The 6,960-nt window shown below is 37.4% G+C and overlaps 1 long non-coding RNA gene across 1 annotated transcript; it reads left to right on the forward strand.

Moving 5' to 3' along the window:
• Nucleotides 1-2,537: 2,537 nt before the first annotated feature.
• LOC108949111 (uncharacterized) lies at nucleotides 2,538-3,839 on the forward strand. The gene is made up of 2 exons (XR_011409247.1): nucleotides 2,538-2,665; nucleotides 3,453-3,839. It is a non-coding gene; the product is annotated as an uncharacterized lncRNA (long non-coding RNA).
• Nucleotides 3,840-6,960: the final 3,121 nt, after the last annotated feature.

Below are 6,960 nucleotides of genomic sequence, written 5' to 3' on the forward strand. Positions count from 1 at the left end.
ATCGGATTCCGGTCCCGATATCAAAAAGTCAACTCCGTGGTCAAACTTTTGAAAATCTTTAGCCTTTAAATTACTAGTTTTTGTTAAATGACCATAAGTTGAGTTAAGGACCTCCAAATTAAATTCTAGGTATACTCCCAAGTCGCAAATCGCGATACGGACCTACTGAAACTGTCAAAATACTGATCCGAGTCCGTTTGCTCAAAATATTGACCAAAGTCAACTCAGTTGAGTTTTAAAGCTTTATTTTACACTTTAATTCATTTTTCACACAAAAAACTTTCCGTAAAATTATACGGACTGCGCACGCAAGTTGATGAATGATAAATAATATTTTTTGAGGTCTTAGAATACATAATTAATTATTAAATTTAAAGATGACACTTTGGGTCATCACAAATAATAAATATAAATTGTGTAGTTTAGACACAATTGCTATTTTTTATTAAAAAGAAAAATGCATTTATGTTAATTCGTATGCTAATTCTTACACTTGAATTATTTTTTATATTAGTGTTTTAAAAAAGATTGAATAAATGATAAAAATTTAGAAGGTAAAATTAGAATTGCATAAATTACATTTTATAACTTCTATTTACGGTGCAAATAAAGACATTTAAATTATTTTTAGTTATACATTGAGAAGATAACTATTTATATAAATGAAACATTAAGTTTTTGGCTAGCAATAATAAGTGTTTATAGGCAGCAAATCAGGTTGATATTTGAATAACACTGCAATGTTCCTTATTATCGCTCACAGCTAAGAGTAGATGCTTTGAACTAATTATGTTCTTCAAGCATTATTCTCAGTCAATTCCAACACTAATTATAATCGTTCACATTCATCATTAATTCACTAATTCGGTTACATAAATTATATTCACCTTTAACAAATCAAACTTTCACCTAATACAGTAAGAAAGCATGAATGGGACACAATTAAGTACCAAATATAACATAGAATTCATCTAAGGTGAATATCCATCTCTAAGAAATCCGAGCATCTCAACACATTCTAAACATGGTTTTAAAATATGAGTTCAACTCATAATAAAGATGAGTTTACCAAATTAAATCACAAACTAAGGGGTAGTTTGATTTCCCGTTAGAGTTATGCAAGTATCAATTATGCAGATATCAGTTATGCAAAAATAAGTAATACAAGGATTCGTTATGCAAGTATTAGTTATACATGAATTTGTTACGCATGGATTATTTTTTTGAATATTTGGTTTGCTGTATTAGAAATTGATATGCATTATATAAATTTTAAAGTTAAATACTTATTTACTGATTTTGTCTCTAATAGATTGAGAAGAGGAAGAGCCTAGCAGTGAGGCATCAGTGCTCTCCAAAGGTTTTGATACAAATAAATCTATCGAAGGAGGCCTTTATGTGTAAAGTGATAGGGATAAATTTGTCATTTTAATATTTTATAATGTATTAGTTATTCCATCTTCTACCTCGCATAAAGTAATACACGGCTCATAACTTATACATGTATTATTTATGTAGAATTATAAAATGACAACCAAACACGATATTAGTTATGTTGAATTTTGTACAAAATAACTAATGACTGTCAAACATTGTATAAGTTATGTTGCCCCAATAAATAACTTTTACCAACTAACAAACGACCTCTAACTGTTAACTTTCGTGGGTACAGGTAAGCACAGCGTTACTGATCATATCTAAGTGAAGTTATCAAATTAATTATAGATAAAGTGGTAATAACTTATTGATAAATTTAAAGCAATACTGGTTCTCATACCATCCATTAATGAAATTTACCTTCAAATAAACACATTCAAATATATAGTACAATTCAAACTCACAAATACTCTTTTATACTTTTAATCTCAATCGGAATTGTTCAAACAAATATCAAATTCACTATTCATTCACTCCATCAATACGTATTTAAGGTATTATCGCTTTTAATCCGCGTCAGAAACTATTTACATTCGCTAATCGAAAAATTATATAAAATTTATATGATTTTTGTATATAACGTACCTGATGTGAGTGTGTGTGTGTGTGTATATATATATATATATATATATATATATATATATATATATTTATTTATTTTTTTGGCTATTATTTTGAGAGCAGCTATACAATGTCATTTTCCCTACCTATTTTCCCTCTGCATGTTTTTTCACATCCAGATAATTAGGCCCCGTTTGTTCATAGAATTTTTTTTTTTTTCAAAAACATGTTTGTCCATGAGATTTATAAGTTTTTGGAGATTTTTCGAAAATTAGTTTTTCAAAAACCAAACCACTTTTCAAGCTTTTCTAAAAACACTGTTTTCCTATTCACAAAACTAAAATATATTTTCCTAGTAACCTGCATATTCAAATATAATTTTATATTTCAAAATGTAAGTGCGCAAAACATCATATTATCAACAATAAAAACATTTAAAAAAAATAATGTACTACATTTCCTCACTTGACATGCACATGCGAATGAATACATTAAAAAAAACACTTTTTATTTTGTGGCGGGTACGGTTATTATTTTTGAAAAGACATGAAGCTTCTCTCAGAAGCCTTTATTTCCTTCTACAAAAACCTTCTGCTTTTTTTTTTTTGCAAGTACTAATGTGAAGGCATTTCCCCTCTATCTTCAACGTCTCGCGTCGAGCTTGTAGGTTCGTCAATCAATTTACTTTTTAGCTTCTCTCCTACTTTTACTGTGTGAGTTTGTCAATTAATTTCTCTTTTGTGTGTGTGTTTAGATTTGCAAAAAGATATCCGTTCAGATGAAAGCTAGAAATCTAGATCGAGTGCCCGGAGTGGTTCGGTCGAACCCATTAACTTTTGGTTTGAACCCTGTATTTGTCTTAAGAATTCATTAAATATGTATAAATTATTATTCAGTAACTTAAAACGATTAGAATCCCGAACACATAAGTTTAAAATCCTAGCTCCGCCTTTTCTAGAAATGATGAGAATTTGTTAATGAATACAGCCACTCTTTATGTTGTTAGCTTTGAAAGAGAATTCTATTTTATCTCTGATTTTTATGAAATTAGATTTCATTGTTTTTAGCTTTGAAAAAGAATTCTGTTTTATCTCTGATTTTTATGAAAGATTTCATTTTTTCATCAAATGTCATCTTAGTAGTTAATAATGGTTATAAGAAGTTGACAAATTTGTTATTTTGGTTACTTATATCAAAATTTAACAGCAAAGCACCAGAAGATACATTTTTTTTGAAAGATTGTAATTTCTGTGCACCGACACTATATGGATTTATAAGGTTAATGTTAATTCAGATTGGAAGCCTGATATGGTAACTTGGGAAATAGAATAGTAATCTGCTATAACCTATTAAATTGAACTGATGGTGTAAATTCAGTTTATACAACTTAAGTTCTGTATTGAATTGGTGAAATAATCATATGAAAATTGAAATAGCCTCTTGCCGAAATGCAGGGTAAGGGTGCGTACAATAGACCCTTGTGGTCCGGCCCTTCTCCAGACCCCGAGCATAGCGCGAGCTTAGTGCACCGGGCTGCCCTTTTAATCATATGAAAATTGTTAACAACCATTCACAACACCTGCCTGTTTGGAAAGTTGTTATTTTAAGAAGAAACCTGGAGTGGTGGGGGAAGGAGTTGTTATTACTAATAATTTTATACCTTTTAGAATCAGTCAATGTAGTCTTTTTCATTTTACTGTTCCTTAGACTGATGATTGTATATCGTTTCTTATTTATTTTTACTTTTGCTTCTGGTTAATAAGGATTTAAATGTTTATCTTATTTATAGATACTGAAATACTTACATAAAGCAAGAGTTATGAAAAGAAATATTTAAGGTACCTTCCTTGTCAAGATATGAAAAGATAAGGTATTAGTTGAAAGAATTTAGCAACAAACTGATAAAATAAAGTAGCATTACTGTCTAGTGTGAATGATCGAAGTGAAACTTTGGAATTTAGTGATGGGAGGCAAGTAAATTGGGATGGAAGAAATACTTAACTTAGGGACGGGAGGAAACTAAACTGGGATGGAAGAAATACTTCATTGCTCGTAATACTTTGTATTTGTTCAGCCTATGAAGCTAATACAGTAGCTTCCTGTCGCGGAACCGTTTTTCTGAAGGTTCGGCGAGGGCAGCAAAGTAAGCCTGACTGCTACCTAGCTTCAGCCCTTAGACAATAATTAGCACAATCGTGCTAAAGCGATGGCAATCACACGAAACAAGCAAGAAAGCTTTGAAATAAAGAGACTCGAATTTGGGAGGCAAGTGCCAATTTTCTGTTGTGTTTATTCAATATCTGATGCCTTACAAAGAATGAAAACAAAGCCTATTTATAGAACTAAAATGGCTATACAAAGGGTTGGTTGGCTGTCTAAAACAGCTTGGTGCATTCCAGCCTGGAAAGGTGCCTGGATTCCTGGATGAAAAGCTGCCTGGATTCCTGCCTGGATTCCTTAATGGGAAGTTGCCTGGATTCCTGCATGAAAACCTGGAAAGGCAGACTTTGTGGGATATGATGTCAGCCATGACCTTCTGATGGCAGTCCGAGAGTTGAGCTCGGACAAGGCTCGCTATCGCTGGTTTTGCTGAAAATTAATAGGTGCGATGGCGGGGCGGTGCACGCTCCCCCACCTGAAATGGCGACGACCCCGGCGCCACACAACTGAAGATAATCGTGGACTTGTTCCTTGAACTGCCACAAGTCTTCAAACTTCTCCCATGATGCCTCCTCTAACGAAGTTCCTTTCCAATGAACAAGGAACTGCGCGCTTGAATTGCCCCATCCTTTTCCACGGACCAACTGATGGTCTATGATGGCCTCCAACTGCTTGTCTGTTGCTGGCGGAGTAGCAAAGATCTGGCTTCGACTGGTCTGCGCCCGATCCTTGTCTTCCATGTCTTCGAAATATGGTTTAAGTTGGCTAGCATGGAAGACTGGATAGATTTTCAGATGACGCGGCATGTCCAGTCGATATGATATTATCCCCACTTTGGCAACAATTTCGAACGGACCCTCATATCGGCGAATCAAACTATGATGTACGCCTCGCAGTGATTTGAACTGCCGTGGATTTAGTTTCACCATGACCGTGTCTCCAATCCGGTAATTGACTGGACGACGTTTCCGATCTGCAAATTTCTTCATTTTACGCGCAGCCTTGTCAAGATATGACCTGGCTAGATCGGCTTGTTCCTCCCAAAACTTGGCCATGTGAAAAGCCCCCGGATTCTTCAATCCGACGTTGGCGGGCAATGACTGAGGAGTGTTGGGCTGTTGCCCAGTTGCAAGCTCGAAGGGACTCTTCCCAGTCGCTTCGCTGCGTTGCAAGTTGTAAGAGAATTGAGCTATGTCCAGTAGCTTAGCCCAGTCTCTCTGATTGGCGCTGACATAATGCCTCAGATAGCATTCAAGCAAGGCATTAATCCTTTCCGTTTGCCCATCTGTCTGTGGATGGAAACTTGTTGAGAAGTGCAATTGAGTTCCCAACAAGCTGAACAATTCTCTCTAGAATGCGCCTGTGAAACGAGGGTCTCGATCGCTTACAATGTGCTTAGGCACACCCCAATATTTCACGATGTCCCTCAAAAATATACGTGCTGCCTCCTTAGCTTTGCAACCGGCAGTGGTGGCCGAGAATGTTGCATACTTGGTGAACCTGTCGACAACCACCATAATGGTGCCGAATCCCTCCGAATTTGGCAAACACGTGATGAAGTCCATGGTTATGCTGTCCCATGGCTTCGCCGCAACTGGCAGCGGCTCAAGTAATCCCCCTGGAAGCTTGGATTCCACCTTGTCTTGCTGGCAAACTAGACAAGTGCGTACATATACCTCGATGTCGTCCCGCATCCGAGGCCAATAATAAGAAGACTCGATCAGGGCCATTGTGCGTTTTTGCCCTGGATGACCTGCCCAGGCAGAGTCATGGCCTTCCTTCAGAAGAGTACGCCGGAGATTTGCCCATTTGGGCACGTAAATCCTCTTGCCAGAGGTATACAAGAGACCATCTTCCTCCCAAAAGCGCTGAGTTTTGCCCTGACTGGCCAAAGCAAAAAGTTGTTTAGCTACGGGATCAAGTTGCATACCTTCTTTGATGGTCTGGATGATGCCACTGCTTGCTGAGCTAACCATGTTTGCCAATATTGTCTTGCGACTTAAAGCATCGGCTACTACGTTAGCTTTTCCTGGCTTGTATTCCAGGGTGTAGTCGAATTCTGCCAAGAAATCTTGCCAACGAGCTTGCTTGGTAGATAGCTTCTTCTGCGTCTGGAAGTAGCTTGTTGCAACGTTGTCAGTCTTGACAACAAAATGTGCTCCCAGCAAATAATGATGCCAAGTCCTTAAGCAGTGAACTACAGCAGTCATTTCCTTCTCTTGGACAGTGTAACGCCTTTCAGCGTCATTCAGCTTTCGACTCTCAAAAGCTATAGGATGGTCATCTTGCATCAGCACGCCTCCTATAGCAAAGTCAGACGCATCAGTCTGGACTTCAAATACCTTCGAGAAATCAGGCAGGGCCAATACGGGTTCCTTGGTGATTGCTGCCTTGAGTTTCTCGAATGCCTTCTGGCATATGTCGCTCCATTCCCACTCTCTGTCCTTCTTCAGCAAGTCAGTGAGGGGAGATGCAATAGCCGAGTAACCAAAGATGAATCTCCGATAATAGTTGGCTAAGCCAAGAAAGGACCGAAGTTCCGGCACCTTTGTTGGAGCTTCCCAGTCGTGGATAGCTTCCACCTTGTCCCTATCCATCCGAATTTCCCCGTGGCTGATTGTATGCCCAAGGAATTGTACTACGGGCTGTGCAAAGCTGCATTTCTCCCGCTTGACGCACAGATCATTTTCCCTTAGTACCTGGAATACCTTGCGGAGATGTTCTGCATGGTCCTCCATGTCGTTGCTGTAAACCACGATATCATCTAGATAGATGACAACGAACTGATCCAAGAAGGGATGG

Source organism: Nicotiana tomentosiformis, chromosome 7 (assembly GCF_000390325.3).
Source record: "Nicotiana tomentosiformis chromosome 7, ASM39032v3, whole genome shotgun sequence".
Lineage (NCBI taxonomy): Eukaryota > Viridiplantae > Streptophyta > Magnoliopsida > Solanales > Solanaceae > Nicotiana > Nicotiana tomentosiformis.